The 19,888-nt window shown below is 42.4% G+C and overlaps 1 protein-coding gene across 2 annotated transcripts in view; it reads left to right on the top strand.

The window, feature by feature from the left end:
* Positions 1-19,888, top strand: part of LOC147701133 (sialic acid-binding Ig-like lectin 13) — a 559,755-nt gene that overhangs the window by 72,567 nt on the left and 467,300 nt on the right. The gene's annotated exons all lie outside the window — the stretch shown is intronic.

Here is a 19,888-nt window from a genome sequence, read left to right as displayed (position 1 = left end):
AGGCACAATGCCATATGGTCGTAATCGTCAGCTTTTCTTAGGCCGAGGCAAAATTACAATTACACCAACATAATTCACGTAATTTAGGGAATATCTTGTTATACTTGTAAATTCCTGAATATACATAATTATGTTGCTCTGCATAAACTATTTCCAGTAAAAGTTTACTGTGAATGGTGCAATGTACTATATTTTGATGTAAAAAATGTATCACAAATGCAGGTGCCTGTGGTTTCTTTAAATACATCCTTGTAACAACGAACAATGGCAGACATTCCAGTGGAGGTAGCTAAGATGAGCAAAAACTTATTGAAAGTGATAAACAGAGTGAGAACAATCGAAATGACGCAGAAGACAGCGAACGGAAAGCCCGAAGGAACAATTTATGCATTATTGGGATTCCAGATGTGAAGAGGGCAGCGACATAGGGCAGTATTTGGAGAACTGTCTAAGGCCAGAAGTGGCCCCGGAAAGGCTATCCACATTCTACTCACTGGAAAGGGCGCAACAGGTCCTGGCTTGACCCCCCAAACCGGGGGCCTCCCTAGGCTATGCTACTCCACTATAGAGATCAGGACCACATTCTGTCACAGACCCCGCAACAGGGTTTGCCAGGCTGCTTTGATGAAGTGATAAGTGGCTCACCCAGAGGTTATCTGGTAGAGAGAACTCTGCTACACAGGACTGCCAGAGCAGGAGGGAGGGGTCGCAAACCATGAAGCTTCAAAGGGGGGATAGGACAGGTCTATGTACCCCCCAGCCTCTCTGACCCAGCCAAATGGAAGACTTAAGGCAGGAATTTGCAGATGGTAGGGGGAGGAGAGCTAAGGGAATGAGCCATACTGGAGGTTGGTTTAACTAGTTCTTGCTCCTCTGCTGAGACTTCAGCCGTGCTGAATTTTAGAGGAATAGTGCTTTCTGGGAGAAGATGAAGCCACCACTTTGGAGGAAGTGGTCATGCCTTCGGGTGTTGCCTGGCACCTCATTGGACAGGGGTGCTTTATCCCTGAGAGCACTGAATACATATGTGAGAGGTGCAGAGCCTCTCAGTTCAGCTACTTGAAACTAAGAGGAGAAGGCTTGCCAAGCTGGAAACTTGATTTGAACCATCGGGCCTTGCATTCTGACTGACTGCACCTCCTGCATTATCTGGAACTATAGCCCTTTAGATGATTCTAGAGGTATAAAGAGTGGACTCCCTGCAAGCTACAGGTTAACAGAGCTCACCTAGATCATCACGACCAAGAATACCCAACCAGGAGTGCATCCAATGGATTTGTAGGGGTTTTGTCGAGGTTCATTATGGGAATTGTGGCCCTAACCTTTCAAAGACCATCTCAGAGCTTCCAGACCCTTGAATTGTGTTTTGGGCATGTTGGACCCTCAAGAGGAACTTCAGGAAGAAGTTTGAGAAGGTTGGAGAACGTTGATCCAAGTTTGGAAAATGCTCCATAAGGGGACCAACTGAACAGCGAGAGCCAAGCTGGGCACCTTTAACTGCGAGTTTGCCTGGCAGTTCACTGGAAAGCAACCCTCACTTAATCTGGGCTGGTGAAGAGCATCGAGGGACCCTGGCTAGTGAAGAGGATTGAGGGACCCTGGCAGAAAAAGCTCCAGAAGTGTTTTTATGGGTAAAATTCTGACATAGGCCTACTGTGTGGCATATCCAAGCAGGGCTCCATAGCTGTTGGCATAAAATTTTTCCCGACCAGATGTCACAGAGTGGTACTATAAGTGTTTTATAGTGCTAGACATTTAAAAAATGATATCTCTGGTTCCCTACCTTGGTTTTATGTCGTTTTGGTGTCATTTTAATTTTAAACATATTTCCTTTGTATCTACATTGTGTGTTTCTTTTGTGTTTTAACTTGTTTACTGAATTGATGTTTTAAATGCTTTACATACCTGTCTCCTAATTTGCACCTGCCTGCTTGCAGCCAAGCTACCCAGGGTTGAGCATGGGAATAATGTATTGAGACCTGTACTGAGCTCTAGCCTGTTAGTAGCCTTATTGCCAGTGGTAGATGCATATATACCACTACTAATACCCCACATTCCAACAGTAATGCTAAGCAGTGCACAAGCCGCAGTGCAAATGTAGGCAGTCCTACATCCTGTATTTTACTAAACCTTGCTGCTTTATTTAGTCCAATCTTATAGCAATTCTGTGACAAATGTATTAATTACTAACAGACACTCTCCATTTCACACTGCTAGTTGCATTATTGATTTTAGAAAGACACAAATATTTTGGTTTAAAGTTCATTATTGTTTGAATACAACCTAACAATTATAGGTGTGACTACTTCCTGTGATGGGGTGTAGAATGTCTTGTAAATGTGTAATCTATTTTCATCTTGGGAATTAAACAGTGGATCTGTTTCCTACTTGTATCTATGACAATTCCCTGCTGTGGCTGGAACATGCAGATCCTTGTATGCAAGTAGAAAGCTGTTGCCGCCACAGAGAAATTCAGGGGACAAGCTGAAACTGAACTTGGAAAAGCTATTTCTCAGATGCATGGCCCTTCTGTTCATTGTTTCAATGCCCACTTGAACTTTTATCATCCAGTAATACATCCTGCAGCAAGGGCTTTTTGTACAGTGGTACCTGGGAGGCAATTTCAGCTTCAGCTTACCTATAAGGGTATATAAACCTAGCTATCTGGGCAGCTATCGGGTTCTAGTTTGGATTAAATTGTCTACAGTCCTAATTTCCATGGCCTGACCAACCACTTATCCAAAGCATTCTCCTAATTTCTCCTTCATTGTTTAAGTTCCTGGTCCTGTTAAAAGGATTTATTTTGGGAGATACGAGAGGATTGTTTAGTATGCTGTACATAGTGATTGTTAGGTTTCTCTGTCTTTCCAAAACATTGGACCTGCTATAAAGCTTGGCAGATGGGTACTTCATCACCAGCATGGCCAATTTCATGTATGCCTTATAACATAGCTTATAGGGCACTTGTAATGAGGCAGACAGGATATTAGTCATGTTTGCAAATAAATACACCTACCCTACAACTCAAAATCAGGCCTTTTGTCTCTTTAGATTCACAATTCTGGCTACCCACAATGATGCATGGAATCTACAGTATGTTTGCGAGCAAGAGGCTGATGCAAATCTACTGAACAAATTATCAGTGAGGACATCCAAAAGAAGTATTTACAAGCTCTCTAATGTCTAATTTTTTCTAACACCACGCATTCAAGAGTCTTATGTTTTATGTGACTTCTTCATAGACTCCTTAACATTCAAACAGTTCTGAGCAGTGGTGTGTCCAGAACTCCTTATCAACCATACATGCTTACAGAATGAGATTCTCGAGAACGATCAAGGCTCTGTCACATCAGTGAAACATGAAGTACTCTTGTTTATATTCTAAGTACAAGCTTTAGGTCAATTGGTATATTGTACTCATCACTGTTGATGTATGCAGTCTGTTCACTGAGTTGACACCCTTGACAACTGAAATGGGTTGGAATGTGATGAAGATGTATTAGCAAACTGTGGATGCCTTGAATCCTTTTTCTTGCAACAAGTGCAAAATATGGTTGTAAATCTGCTGGTTAAACAATAGGGTCCCCTCAGGTTCCTTAACCCCTCAGATACACATTAATATTTATATATAGGGACTCCATTAGGTATTACAAGATCTTGCAGTTCTGTGGTCAATCTCACAAACAGCCACAGACTAGATCACACAGAGGAAAGCACATTGTCCATGTGGGATCATGCAGCAATCTGGGCTAAACTGTTAAAACATAATTTCTCCAAACTGTTAGAACAGCCACACAGTTTAGAAATCATTACATTTCCCAGGGGCAAAGTGTCAGAAGAGGAAGCCAAGGAAAGGATAGTGATGAAAAAGAAGAGGGTGGGATATATCCCATGCTTTTGTTTAAGGGATAAGACCGTGACCAGTTAATCAGAGGTTATACAATAATGAAAATTAATAAAAATGTACATTGAATAGATTGTGTATCTTATCAGAAAAGATAGTTGGGAGCATGGAAGGAGACCAGTAGGAGCATAGATAAAACTATCCAGTCTTTCTAGGGTTGGTCAAGGACGTAGGTGGGTGTATCCTGGCAGTTTTCCTTTCTCTTTCATGGGAATATTTATAAGATAGTTGTTCAACCTGGAATCCGTGGCATGGTATTCCCCCCAAATGTTACCTCGACTCCTGTTTTGCTGAACCCATTTTTTTGGGCTTTTGGACTCCGTGCATGTTACTGCTGCTAACCAGTTCTAAAGTGCTTGTGCTCTCTCCCTAAAACATGGCAAAATTGTACTACACATACTTGACATGTTTAATTCATGTGAAAGTCTCTAGCAAATGGTACTACATTAATCTAGGGCCTGTAAATTAAATACTACTTGTGGGCCTGGCCTATAGTCACCCATTAAAGTAACCTTTTAAACACAATTTAGGTCTGCTAGTTCAGCCTGTAGGGCTCCTTTAAACTGCCATTTTGACCTTTAAAAAAAACTCTTGCCAGACCTAAACCTTCCTTTTTGATACTTTTAAGTCATCACTAAGGTAGGTTCTTAAGGCTCATAGGGAATGGTACGTTGTATTCAAACAGTAGGACATGTGTAAAACGTCTAAAGTCATGTTTCACTGTTGAAAGGCAAATCTCTCCTTTTGCTATCAGTAGAATACTTTATTACAATTTATATGTGCTAAATTTGGATTAGGAGCTGATAAAGATATGTTGTTTATACTCAAACAATTGTAATTTAAAATGCTGAAGTTGAATTTTAGGATACAGGTCTGAAAATGTCACTTCTAGAAAGTGTCTTGTCCTAACCAACTGTGCTTTCTGACAGTCTCCTCGGCCACATGATTGTGAATGGCTCTACTTTTGGGATTTGTGCATTGCTTTGAGACAGTAACACAAATGGTACGTAGGTGTGGAGGGAATCAGCCATTCTAACAGGATGACTGGAGAGGGGCAGTACCCAGCTCCACTTAATCATTAATGGGTTTTGTTTCCTGCACACACAAAGAAATCTGACCCCATCCCTGCTCTGCCTTTCATCATTCACCACCACTCTGGATCCTTGACAGGGAAAAAGGAAAAACTTTCTATAGCCAAATGTGGGGGTAGGACAGGGAGTGCCCGACGTACAAAAGGCTGTCATCAAGTATAAATACTGGACCTCTAGAGCCACTTTTCAGAACACATCTGGGCATGTGGAACCTACATAAGAAGGATTGTCCTGCTGGCCGGGAATTGCCCTATTGTTTTAAGCACTAGCTTGCTGTCTGAGAAGAAAGACTTATCCTGCTTGCCTTTACCCCAACCTAACCAGAGCCACTCCAATGGTTGTTTGGATGACCTCCTGTGTGGGCTTTAGGGAGAAACAAAGCTTTCTTGCAGCTGCTCAGCTGAGTTGATGCAACTGGAATTGCCACTGGACCTTCCAGAAATCTGCTGGCCTCTGCTGGGGTGAGTCCCACATCCCCAAGAGGTGCCGTCCCAGGAAATGGACCCTTGGCTGGTATCAGAGCATACTCCTCCAAAAGAAAAGATGACAATCCTGAAGTTTGGTCTCCTCGCAACCACAATCTGGCCCGTTTGTGCCAAGATTTTTCCCTCTGCGATCAATGACAACGCCAATCTCTGGTAAGACCTGTCCATCGCGTCAACCATGACTGCCATCGATGATCAGCAATGCAAGACCTGTACGTCATACTAGAGCAAAGACAGCCTAATATGACTTCCAATGCAATGCTACACAAATTATTGTCCATGATGCCCAACTGTCTCTTTGCACTACAGTGATGACTGTCCATGAATCTCAGCCTGCTCCTCGTAGCCTCCTCCAATGCAAACGGAACTCTACGTGCCAGATTTGAGAAGGTACATTTTCAGTGGGACTAAACTGGTCTCTTAATCTGAACCATGCTCAATAGTTGTCAGCCTGAACTTTTGACTTTCCCTTGGGCTGGTGTTACCAAATGACTTTGTGCATTTAGGTGCTATTTTTAATTAAGCCTTTAAAATTGAATATCTTAGGTTGTACTAATTGGATATAGTATAACTTAATTCATAAAAATATTTTGCTAAATTAGTTAGGGATCTTTGCAGTGTTTTACTTAATTATTGTTTGTGCGCTGCATAAATAATCTATGCATTGCTTTTAGGTTAGGCTTGTCTGCTTTGTGCCAAGTTACCAGAGGGTTAATTTAGGGACTTTCGTGGTTCACCCTCACAAATATTGTCGTTGTTGCCTGAGTGGTGCTTCTATCTCCCTCCACCAATAAACCAATTTCTTACAATAGTTTTATCAGAAAAAAACAAGGGTTGCTAAGAGGAATTGGTCATGCAGGAAGGAAGGCATATCCACACAGCCTTCCTTTCTCTTCTACAAAGAATCATCTCAAAGTTCAATCTCTCGTTTCATTGTATAGGCTTGGGTCTATACCAGATGAAAAAATATATTGAGTAGTACCAGATTAATGTGTAATTTATTCACTTCAATGCTATATTGAGGGACACATTTAACATATGTCAAGGCAAAGGTTCTATGATGCTCACACAATAACAGTGAAATGATTTCAGAAGATTTTTTGGAAAAGAAGTATGCAGAAACCCTGGTAGTGCCGCAGTTAAAAAGGAAACAAAGAGAAAATCGATTAAATATATAACTATTATGTATAATCAGCAAGACTGCCAACACAACCTTGGTCACATGGCGCCTCCCTACTATGTTGTTACAGATGTGAGAGAAGGGAGGGGTGACCAACAATGGGCATACTTATAGAAACAACTGGAGCAGGAGGTACTCATCTTTATTTTTTCCAAATCCTTAGAAAAGGCCCATTTTTTCCTTTATGCCATCGGCTCCACATTCAACATAACCACCTGAAACACACTCTGTTTTCCGGGGAAGTTGGCCATCCTCAGTTCTATTGTCTTTTGTTTTACCTGTAGATGTATAGCATTGGAGTATAAGTGGAACAAAGTGCGATATTAGTTGCAAATACCGTGAGCCCTTCACAAGTAATATGACTGTAGCTTCCCTTTACTGGGTACATTTCCAAGCCTACTCAGGGAGTGTGTTCTGGGCTTGCTCTCCAGTACCTCTGCATACTTCAATACGACGCTGTCCAGTGCTTTATTATGCATTCATCACCCTAACATTTCTGATGATGTATACATTTGGGCAAGCTGGTAGGTTAAAAGTAAACCCCTCTATCAAGCACTAAACCCTATTGTAGTAAATCCAATACACAAAAATGTAGGTTCCAAGAAGATTTATTCAGAGGAACAGCTTAACAACCACAGGTAGGAAGATAGGTCTTAACAGCTTCAACTCCACAGCAATACAGTACAAGTCAAGGCAAAACATTCTATAAAACATAGGAAGGTTCCAAATGACATATGGTAATTCCAAATGACATCAGGTCATGGAATACCACACACCTTCCCCCCTTTAAATAAAAAAAAATGAAATAAACAAAAAAAAAATGAGAAAAAAAACAAATAAAAACCAAATAAGAAATATTGGTTGATAATTAAGATCTTACATAATCCTTGAATTTTGAAGGAACACATTTTACACGCTCACTACGTCTTAAGGAAGTCTCTTCACAGTCAACATTCAGAGAAGGATTATCAATATCAACAGAAGAATTAGGTGAAATGTCAGTATGAGTCCCCAGATCAGAGTTATTTACAAATTTATTCTCTAATTTGTCATATACCTCATGTGTACCAGGAAAACCATTTGAGTTTTGGTCTAAAAAGAACTTCTCAGAAACATTAGACTTTTGAGTGGGAGGAACAACAGTGGTACTGGTCTTGCATAAAGAAATTCTCCTCAAGTTCCATATTTTACCTCCTTCCACCCTGACAGCTTTGCTAAAAATTTCAATGACCTTGACAGGATCAGACCATTTAGATACTCTCCTGTGTAAAGATCCGCCTAACTTTACTCGAACAAAGTCACCAATTTTAATACTACAAGTATTGTATTTTCTCGTTTCAGAATGTTGAACCATTCTTTCCTGGTACTTACCAATTTTATCCTTCAACTCCTTAAAATCTACCTCGTAAGAAGAATTACTTCTTAGCCACCAAGGTAAAAGCCTAGAACCTGGTTTCCTACCACGTAATAGTTTAAAAGGAGACAAACCAGTCACCGTATTGGGAGATAAACGATATGTCAACAAGGTCGCCTGAAGCGCTCTCTTCCACTTCAAACCACTTTTCACAGCCAACTGGCAAGATTCCTTAATGACCCTGTTGAACCTCTCAACTTGGCCGTTAGCCTGTGGAAAGTAATTTGAAGTTCTTTTGTGTATGATACCACAATTGCTGAGGAAATCCTCAAATTCCTTACTAATGAACTGTGGACCATTGTCCGAAACAAGTTCTTCTGGTAGACCTTCTCTAGCAAAAATTTCATCAAGAAATTCAATCATACTCTGAAGAAGTTCTCTCAACGATCTTCAATTCAGGCCATTTAGAGAAGTAGTCAATAAGAACTAATGCAAACAACTCTTTTCCAGACTGATAGCTAAAAGGTCCAATAATATCAATGGCTAGTCTACGCCAAGGACCATTGGCATATTCAATGGGGGACGTGTCAACAGACACACTCTTTACAGACTTGTCGCTCAGAGAGCAAGGAGAGCAATTCCTGACCCAATTATCTACCATAGCATCGACACCAGGCCACCAGTAATGTTCTCTAATCCTCCTTTTAGTAGTGGACATTCCCATGTGTCCCTCGTGTGCCAATTTGCAAATCGTCTCTCTTAACTTCAAGGGAGGAATAATTTTATCAGATCTAACAATAATGTCCTGTGACAACATCAATTCATCCTTAACTTTATAGAATGATGACAACTCACCGGAAAGTTTCCTCTCTTCAGGCCAACCTTTAATCAAGAACTCCTTAACCTGATTCAAGACATGATCATTCATCATAGCTTCTAACCAGTCTTTCTCAGAGAAGACGAAAGAACCTTCTTGACTCAAGATTACATTGACATCAGCAAGTGAAAATGCAACATCGCAATCAACATTTTTACCAACAGTTACAGTTGCAGGAAAACGTGACATACAGTCTGCATGAACATTCAGACGTCCTGGAACATACACGACCTCACAACGATATTCCTGTAGCTTGGCCGCTAACCTTGCTAAGCGAGCAGTAAGCACTCTACCACCACCAGCAGATAACATGGTGATCAATGGTTTGTGATCAGTTCTTAGAGAGAATTTAGTTCCCCACAAGAATTGCCTAAAGTGCTGAGATGCCCAAGTACAGGCAAGTAGCTCCCTCTCAATAGTTGAGTAATTTGTTTCAGCATCGCGTAAAGCTCTAGAGGCATACGACACTACAAACTCACCAGATTTGTCTTTTTGCATTAATACAGCCCCTAGACCTACATTGCTAGCATCAACATAGACGATGCATTCCTTACCTACGGAATACGGTTTCAAAAATGGAGCCTCAACAATTTTGTGTTTAAGAATTTCGAAAGAATCTTGTTGCTCTTTTTTCCATTCAAATTTTGCATTCTTTTTCAGTAAAATCCTTAAAGGATGTACAATATCTGAGTAATTTTTTACAAACATGCCATAGAATTCGGTGAGTCCTAAAAAAGAAAGCAGTTGTTCTTTAGATTGAGGTGCAGATGCATTCACAATACTCTGAACATGATTTACCTTTGGTTTGATACCATTGCTCGAGATTTCATGACCAAAGTACTCAACCTTATCCTGTCTAAATTTACATTTAGTAAACTTTAATGTGAGGCCCTTAGATTTAATTTTCTCCAAGACAGAAAACAAGTTCTTATCATGTTCAATGCAATCTTTCCCAAAAATCAAAATGTCATCTTGGAAGACTATGGCACCGTTGCATTCCATTAATAATTCTTTCATAAGACGCTGAAAAACAGAGGCTGCACTTGCCAAACCAAAAGGCATGCGCAGGTATTGGAACATACCTTCTGGAGTGACAAATGCAGTCAACCTCCTGGAATCCTCATGTAACTCCACCTGATGGTAGGCACTGGCTAAATCAATGGAAGAAAACACAGTAGCACCAGACAGCGCAGAGATAAGCTCGTGTATGTTTGGTAAAGGGTGTTTGTCTATCCATATTTCTTTGTTGAGGCTGCGAAGATCCGCACATAAGCGAAGTTCGCCTGAGTTTTTAAGAGAAATTACAATGGGCGAAACCCAAGGGGAGGATTCGATAGGCTCAATTATGTTCCTTTTGACTAAGTCATCTAAAATTTCTTTCAATTTAGGCCTGTAGGCTAAAGGAACATTTCTTACTCTGTGTCTAACAGGCAAAGCGTTATCATTTAAGATAATTTTGTGTTTGAAATCTGCATACTTTCCTAATTCATCGCTAAAAATCTCAGGAAATTTCCCAAGTACTAACTTAGTGAAACTACTGTTGGATACATCTAGTGTCAAGTTCACCGTGGAATCAGTGATTGACTTTTGGAAACGAGGTTCATCAACGTAGACTGGAGGATTAGCATTAGGATCTAACTTGATTCCTAGACAACGTTGATGAGGCCAACCAAGAATGGATACACCTTTATTGGATACATAAACCTTTCCTACAATATCCCAATTCTTAAAGTATAGCTTAGCCCAGAAAAAGCCTTCTAAAGCAATTCTTTGTCCTGTGTAACCACCAGGGTAAATGTCTGGACTTAATAATTCTCTGTGATTCCACAATTGCTCAAAAATATTCTTGCCGATAATGGTGTACCAAGCACAAGAATCAACAAAAATTTCAACAGGTTTACCATCCATAAGAATAGTACAAGAAGGAAATGTTTGCTGAACACATTCATCAACAGAAAGTATACAGTTCAAACTATTAAGAACCTCCTCTTCTTCAGGAGATATGTAGTTAATTCTCTGCCCAGATCTGCATACATTACCAAAATGCCCTTTTTTCTTACACTTTATGCAAATCTTATCCCAGGCAGGACAGCCTTTGTAGTTACCCACATGGGTGGAACTTCCACATCTGTAGCAGAGTATAGTGTTCTTTTTGACAAAATTCCTATTGTCATAGGTATTCTTTACGTATTCTTTTTTTAAATTAGTTTTGTTACTAGAAAAACCCGAAGTAGGCTGATTTTTGACAATGGCTACTTCAACATCAGGAACATGTGTTTTCTGATTTTTCCCTCTTATTTCAGACACAAATATTTCTGAATGTTCAATACCTTTAGCTATGTTAACTACTGCAGATAATGTGGTTTCAGTCCCTAACCAAAGTCTCTCTTGGATCTTTTTGCTTTTAGTCTTCATCATTATTTGATCCCTAAGGACTTGTTCGTAAGATATAGTTTCAAAGGCACAGGTGCAAGCAAGTGAACGTAATGCTGCCACGTAATCCTCTATTGTTTCATCAGATTTCTGCTCACGAGAATAAAATTTGAACCTTTCCATTACCGTGTTTATTCTTCTACCAAAACGAATCTTCATTTGTTTGGCAGCTTTTTCAAAAACATCCATATCACCAGCATCTTCTAAGGGTGGTAAATTGTCAAATTCTTTAATTCCAGCACCCCCTAGACAATGTCTCAAAAGAGCAAGTTTTCTTTTAGCAGAACAACCATCTTTTTCTAATACCTCTACATATGCATTAAACATGGGGTACCAAAGATCCCATTCTATAGAAGGATCACCTGCAACTTGAAGAAAATGAGGAGGTGCAGAAATATTAGACATTAGTAAATACAGGTGAAAACAGACAATATAAGTAATTAAATTATCATGAAACCTGAAAAATAAAAATATTAATGTCATTGGTGTGCAAATCACCGTAGTACTGGATTTGCTGAAACGCGACGTTTTTCTCTTTAAGTCGCTGTTTATTTATGCTGTTGTTTCTTTATAAATGCGTTTATTTCCTTTAAAATCGCTTTCAAGCGCGAGTAGTGGCAGGAATAAGTCTTTGAGTAAGCTTTTGAAAATATACTCGCAATTGCGAAAATAATACTCCAGTCTTTACAAATATGGCCACCAAAAACGTCAGGAATGCGCGATGACGTGCGCACTGACGTGTGTATCCCAGGATGCAACTCTGTGTCAATAACAATGACAGGGCGAAGAGAAGGAAGCTCGAAGGATGCCTCGTGAAGCAAACGAACAGCGAGGTTCTCGAGGTGAGCTCCTTTAAATATAAACAACCAGGGAAAAGCGCTTCCGTTGAAAAATGAAGGAAAAGTGCAATAATTATTTAAAAGTTCATAATACTTGGAAGCACACCGCTCGATGAATGCGGTCGAAAAGGCAACAAATGGAATAATTAGTAAAAAGTCAATGAGAGTCAATAAGAAAACTTACATTTGTCCAGTTTCTCAAGTTTTCAGAAAACGGGTCTTTCACGGAATTGAAGCAGGTTTTTCACGTTCTAAGAAAAGCAGGTCTCTCACGTAATGAAGAAATAGGGTTTTCTTTAGAGTTGATAAAAAAAATTTTTTTGACCAATCTAGCAGAAAAAGAAGTGAACGCTGTTTCCTTCTGAAATCTGGATCCCCAATCGTCGCCAGCAATTGTGTAGTAAATCCAATACACAAAAATGTAGGTTCCAAGAAGATTTATTCAGAGGAACAGCTTAACAACCACAGGTAGGAAGATAGGTCTTAACAGCTTCAACTCCACAGCAATACAGTACAAGTCAAGGCAAAACATTCTATAAAACATAGGAAGGTTCCAAATGACATATGGTAATTCCAAATGACATCAGGTCATGGAATACCACACCTATAACCACAATACGCCCCAATTATATGCTAAATACAAATTAATTGGGGTAGAAATGCCTGTCTAAAATTTAGCACCGCTGGCTTTCTCAGGGTGTTACCAAAATTATAAAAATAGAACTTCATCATGATAATTCAAAACAACAGCAATATTAAAACCTATGAGCATGGCACAACTATATAGGAACATACATGTAAAGCTTATAGTTCACTTTCCCATTGTCAATACAGACAATATTCAATATTCTGAGTGCACAGGTATTTTGGTTTGCATGTTTTCATACCTCAGAGCACGTCAGGACTGGACAGCAAAGCTTCCTCCTTCGCATAGCCATTAGGTTAAGAACCCCAACTAATAAAAGCTTTCAAATAAACAAAAACCTTCCCACAGATCACTAATACAAATATGGGAGGGCTTAGGGCAACGCCTCAAATCTCAAGTAAGGCTCTGAGGGTCTGAAGGTTGTCTCACAGCTGCTCTTGTAGAGCCCCCACCATTGAACACTTTACACTCTGGTGCCTCTGCTGTTCCTGGTGCCATGCCAGGTCAAATATGCAACTTAGTGCCCCTGGGTACTATGCAATGTGTATTTGCCTGAGACATGTTCTTCTGTGAGAGCCATGCGCTGCAACCCAAAAAGCCTTTCTGTTTTTTTTACAGTGTGCTCCCAAGTGCGACATTTTTTTAATCTGGGTGCCTGGCCCCAGTTGGGCCTCTGTCTGTGGCCACAATGGTGACTGTTAAGGAGCCTTGCACCTGTGCTTTCTGCCAGATCCCTGCATGAGACAAACTCTTTCAAGCCAGCGCAGGAACTGGCTTCTCACTCTTCTCCCTACCGGTACTGACTATGAATGGCCATTCCTTCTGGATACCCCCACCGGTTCCCCAGACACAGGGATTCAGAGTGGAGGCAGTACATGGGGTACTGCAGACTACCAGGGGACATTTGGAATGTGATGGCGCTCATTTTTGTATTTCCGTGTTCTTCCCTTTGTCCCAGGAAAGTTGGGGGAGGGCTTGAGATAAATTAAAGCATAAAAGACGTCTTGTACACTCTTGAGAAACATTTTTCATTGGAGGGGGTTTTACAATTTTGAGAAGGGGGTTCCAGTGCCACCCACCTAAACCCGGTCCCCTGAGGAAACCACACTACTCTCCTGGTTTTGCATGGTTTTATTGGCTTCAAAAATATGGAGTAATGTAACACAGCGCAAATTAATGTGTTGCATTACTCTGCACAAAGGAGGCAATTCATGGGTGTTGGGGTGGGTGTTCCCATGCAAATTCAATGGTTTTTTATGCATTCCCAGATTTACCACTCCTGGGTATACACCAAATAGATACGCCTCTCCCGGTGAAGCGTAACGAGAGCAAATATCTTTATTTCTCCTATTTTCTTTCCTTTTTGCATAAAAACAATCCTGCCTACAACACAGCCACCCTTGCACCATGATGCCAGAGTTTCTGCATTGGCACTAAGCTGCTGAAACGGCTCCCGCGCAGGGGTAAAGGACAAGAATGCTCCATTTTGGATAAATATGGCACATACCTGCATTGTCCCTGTGACTCAGGGCAGTGCAGAAAGGGAACTTGCTGCACTGTCCGCAGCACAATTCTCGTGAAAATGCCCCTCAGTCTAAATATCTCAGATTTATTGTATATTTTTCCCATTGCAGAAGTGTTAGACAAACAGAGGCCCTTGTTGTCAGTAAAACATACTAACTCTGAGATATTTCAAGTTAATGCACACGCTAAAGTTGACAAAACGAAATGCAGCGATGACTTCTGGCCTGGCTCAGCACCGAAAAAGGGATCATCATTTGGTCCCATCTGTTACTCCTATTATAATGGGTCAGAAAAAAAGAAAAAAATATCACCCAGTAAATATATAACATTTCGCTGATGTTTTCACTGACAGTCATAAAAGATTACAGTTAACACAGATCCAGAGGACATAAAATTAACATTTCATAAAATCAGATTATCAATCAGGATATGCAATCACAATAAACAATCACCCCTGGGTTCCGCTGTGATCAGGGAACATCTTTTGGTCAACATAGCTAGAAGGAACTTTGAGAGTGCATAAACTATATGCGGTGATGTGTCAGTCTTAAAGACTCTCATTGCAACATAACATTTGTCGAATCCCATGTGCTAACATAAGGGTACCAAGCAGTACTTTCTAGCTTTTCTGTAAAAGGGGCAAAACAAGAGCATGTGTAATTCATCCTCCTTAGTCGCACCGCACCCGGGGCAAGAGTTACTCGTGGGAATCGACCACTTGCCTGTGAATGCCCTTAATGGAAGTGTTCCATGCCTCCATTGGATGTATAGCTTCCTAGCTCCTACTGGATAAATAACATTCAAAAACTCCTCGAAAGCATAAGAGTGTTTATGTGTTAAGAAGGTTGTTGTCAGAGAGCTAGCTTTGGAGTCATGCAACCATATATTCTGTTTACAATCCATGAAGGACTTTGCAAGCATTTTACCTGAGACCCCCCTGCATGCCCGTTCTGGATCATACCAGAGGTTTGATAGTCTCATTTTCCCCAGTTCCTTTTTCACAAATGCAAGCCAGGGGATTTTTGCTGCACTACCGGGGCTCAACACGTCCTTTAATTCAAGCCTGTAGTTGGACAGTTCTGGTGTTATCCATAGCCTGCGCCAAAACCTTAAGGGTTTCAGAGATAGCTCGTCCTGGATAAAACTCAGTCCTAAGTCCAATCTCAATGTGCTTTGGGGAAGTGTGAGTAACTGCCTCATAAAGTTATTCTCCACATTAGGCATTTCGGGCCTACAAGAGTACCCCCAAAGTTCCCCACCATGAAGAGCCGATGCCCTTGCCTTGATTTTGTAAATCTCCAGTGCAGGGCTCACTGGCTTGAATGTAGATGTATTTGACATTTTGAGAATGCCACCCACTAGTTGGGAGAGTTTAAGTTGAGATTTCACCTGTTGGGGATCCCAAGAGAGGTTTTTGTTGATCGTCACCCCTAGGTATTGAAAAGTCTGTACCCTCTCCAGTCTGACCGAACCCAGGATCGGTGTTGGGTGGGTGAGTGCCGGGGGACTGAAAATCATAAATTTAGTCTTATCAGCATTGATTTCCAGTCCGCGGCAACGGCAAAAATCTGTGAAGCCGTCCAGCACTCGCTGGATCCCCATGGGGAACTTGGAAAGCAGGAGGGTGTCATCGGCAAACATTATCGCTAGCACCCTCCTACCTGCCAATCTGGGTGCGCCGTTGTTAGGAACCGCATCCAGGTGTGATATAACGCCATTCACATAGAGGCAGTAAAGGGTTGGTGCCAGGACGCACCCCTGCCTGACCCCCCTGCAAACCGGGAACCGGGACGACAGCACCCCATCCCTCCCACATCTAACCTGTGCATAGTTTTGTGCATGCAGCCTCATCAGAACCACCAATATTGGGACTCCCATATCCAAAAGCACCGCCCACAGTTTACCCCTAGGTACTAGGTCAAACGCGGACCGAAGGTCCACGAAGACCATATAGAGGCTGCCATGCTCCAGTGTTGCGGTCTTCCAGAATAACATTATGAGATGGAAAATCTGGTCCACGGTCGATGTTTTCTTTCTAAATCCAGCCTGATAAGGACTGAGGATATCATGTTCCTCAATCCACTCCTGTAAACGGTCCAGGATTAGTCGGGAGAAGATTTTTGGAGGGACGTCAATGAGGCTAATGGGCCTGTAATTGGTTGGAAGCAGAGGACAGCCCTTCTTAAAGATTGGGACAATCTCTGCTCCCAACCAAGTACCCGGTATCTCCATACCTCCCAAAATTGCGTTGAAAAGGGCACATAGGTAAGGGGCCCAGATCGCCAGTTGATCCCTAAATAAATCACCGGGAAGCATATCTAGGCCAGGGGTCTTACCCATGGCCAACTTCCCTATGGCAATATAGACCTCCTCAACTGAGAATTCCTGCTCATCTCATTCCCCCAGTCTAGGTGTATATACCAAAGGACTTTTTAGACCTGCTGCTACTGCATATAAGGTCTTGAAATGGAGCTCCCAGACCCCCGCCTCTATATAGGGTTCTATTGCGGATCTAGGCTCTCCTGACCCTGTACTGACTATTGCCCAAAATCTGCGTGCATCTCTAGTGTCCAATGAGGAGGAAAGGTTAAACCATTTCTCCATATCCCACTCCTTCCTAGCATGGTTCATTATTTCTTTGCATTGTGATCTTAGAGAGAGAATTATTAGTTTGTCTCTCCCATCTTTGAGGGCCCGATAAGCTCTGATTTGACCTTCCTGCATAGTATAGCACATTGAAATGATTACAGATAAATATTAAAAAATTGATTTTGTTCTGGTCTGAAAGACGCACGCTAATCAGGAAAAGCAGCAAACCTCCCGTGTATGTCCCTGAAGCTTCCATAACTAAGACAAAAACTCAAAACTACGTATAACACAAAACGAGCACTATGAGCGCCTAGGTTGTGACTTTGTCCCTGCTGCAGGTGTAGCTGAAGAGCTGGGTCAATGGCTTTTAACCATCATAGACAATGCTAAATCATTGTTCGTCATAGAAACATTGAAGGTATGTGCTCCTTTTGACTTGAAATGTAGCAGCATTCAGCGATGTTTCTAAACAGACTAAAAACAAAACAGGATACTCAAATTAACGCAACACAATTAAAATGCAACAGGGCACAACAATCACAAAATGACAAAATCACGTTTGATTAATGCAGCACAAATGCACAGAATCACAAAAAACAACATAACACATTCTCAGCTCAACAAAATGCAACAGAACAAACATGAATATGCGTTTTTGCCATACATTACCACCTCCAGAATCAGCCTAAAATTACCCCCACCCAACTCATAAATGTTTTGTGAACCAGCACAAAATGTCTGAAGGAAGAACAAAATGAAATAGATAGATGGAGGGATAGAAGGACTCAAGGCAAAGGAAACGTCTTAGAATTTAATAACAATAAAATAAGAAGTAAACAGAAGAAGTTTATTCCACTCAAACCATTTGTATTGCTTTATACTAACCTCTATGGCTAAATCTAGTGGCAGATGAAGGGGGAGGGATCTGCACAGTCAAAGAGTAATATAGTAGACTATTAATTACACATGAGAGGAGATGCTCCTCATATTGAAAATGTACATATACAGATGGAAAGGGGCGACCATTCGGTCCCCCCGAACGTATGGCGGAGTACCACGATCCCCCCGGGAAGCCATCTTGGGCGGGAGGCGAGTCTCGGCTGGTATGCCCGAAGCGGCGTAGCCGGGGCGCGCTTTTTCCCGCCCTGGAGTGGGCTGGCCTAGACACCGACGCGGCCGGCCACGCCCTTTGCGGCAGGCAGGGGCGGGTTTACGCCCGCCCTGAAGACCGATAAAAGGAGCAACAAGCCAAGGAAGCATCCTCTTGTTCCTGTGCTCTGAAGCTGCACCTCCTCGCTGCACGTGAGCTCGAGACGGAACGAAGAGCCAATTTTGAGCGTGGTAATATTTCTTTTTGTCTTACAGATACTCTGTCTGAGAATGCCTAAGAAAGTCGGAAAGCGAGTTACTACCGACCAGATGCTCCGTATGCTCATGAAAGAAGTTACCGATCTGAAGAAGCAGATGGGGGCTAAAGACGGGGAAAGGGGAGCGAAACGACCTTTGGCGGGAGCAGCTCCTGTAGGAAAAGGCAAGAGGCCCAGAAGGGGGGCATCTGGGGGGGACATCCCGGTCCCCGATACCCCACTCGAGGAGCCAACTCCGGCGCCGAGGGAGGGGAATCCGATTCCCGTGGTGGTCACTCCCGTGTCCGGAGAGGACATGCCGCCTGAGTTAGCAGCACAATTGGCAGCGTGGTTGGGAAAAGATAGCGAGGGCGCCACGGCTGACGACGCACGGGTGTTAATGAAGCAACTGCGTGAAACTAGGGAGGCGGCGAAGGCCCCATCGCCAGTTACCCCGCTGTCTCCGGCGGTGGATAAAGCAACAGGAGCAGGTCCAGCGGCGGATGCAGCTTCTGGTTCAGGTAAGCGGCCATTGCCGATTGCGAGGGAGGAGTCTGCACCTTCACGAAGGGAAAAGTTGGGTCAGCATGTCCCTCTGGCAATTAAGGAAAGGATGTGGGCGGGCGAGTATGTAAACATTTTTTCGTTGCTTACCGACCATTATGAGATGGAGCATGTTAAGAGCCAAAAGGAGCTCATGCATCCGAGTGTTTGGCGCGCAAAGATGGCCGCCTTTAAGGTTGACGAAAACATTGGCACTTGGGGCAGGGCATGGGGAATCTTTACCTCCATCATGGGCGAACGTAGGCCCGAGTTGCTGACCGAATTGCCTATTTATCAGTCACGGATCATGGAATATTATGGATCATATGGGGGCAATCAGTGGTTCTGTTACGATAATATTTTTAGAAAAGCGAAAGAACACGACAAAAACTTGACTTGGGATTGTTACGACTCTGTTTCATGGTCAAAAATGGAGAGTACTGGTATGTTGAAATTACCATTGGTAGGGAGTAGCGCGGGTGAATCCTCCCGCCAATATGCTGGGACACCCTTTCGATCAGGTTCGGGTAATGACTACCACTCGAAGCCGAACGGCAACGCAGGTAAAAGGGGGATTTGTTGGAACTTTAACAGGGGTAAATGTACGAGGCCCCAGGGGTCATGCAAGTTTAGACATGAATGTGGAGGGTGTGGGCAGCCATCTCATCCTGAGTCCATGTGCAGAGCCAAAACGGGTGATAACGGCGGTAGGGGAGGCGCTAAACAGGTCTGAAATAGTCCGAGGGGCGCCTTTACCTACTCCGATTGATACCATGGCAATGATTCCTTGGCTCAGCGACTACCCGGATCATGTTTCCGCTGGGGTGTTGCGGAACGGGTTCTCATATGGTTTCCGCATCCCAGTGGGGGATTTTCAGGGTGTAGCAAAATGTAAAAACCAACTGTCGGTCTTGCAACATACGACCGTGGTACAGGAGAAGATTAGGAAGGAGGTTACTCGAGGTCGAGTCGCCGGTCCATTTGATAAGCCACCATGTGCTAACTTTGTTTGTTCCCCTTTAGGGGTGGTCCCCAAGAAGGACCCGGGTGAGTTTCGACTGATACATAATTTATCAG

The sequence above is a fragment of the Lissotriton vulgaris genome, chromosome 7 (genome assembly GCF_964263255.1).
Source record: "Lissotriton vulgaris chromosome 7, aLisVul1.2, whole genome shotgun sequence".
Classification (NCBI taxonomy): domain Eukaryota; kingdom Metazoa; phylum Chordata; class Amphibia; order Caudata; family Salamandridae; genus Lissotriton; species Lissotriton vulgaris.
The sequence above is the reverse complement of the archived record's forward strand: the minus strand, read 5'-3'. Positions and strand labels throughout refer to the sequence as shown.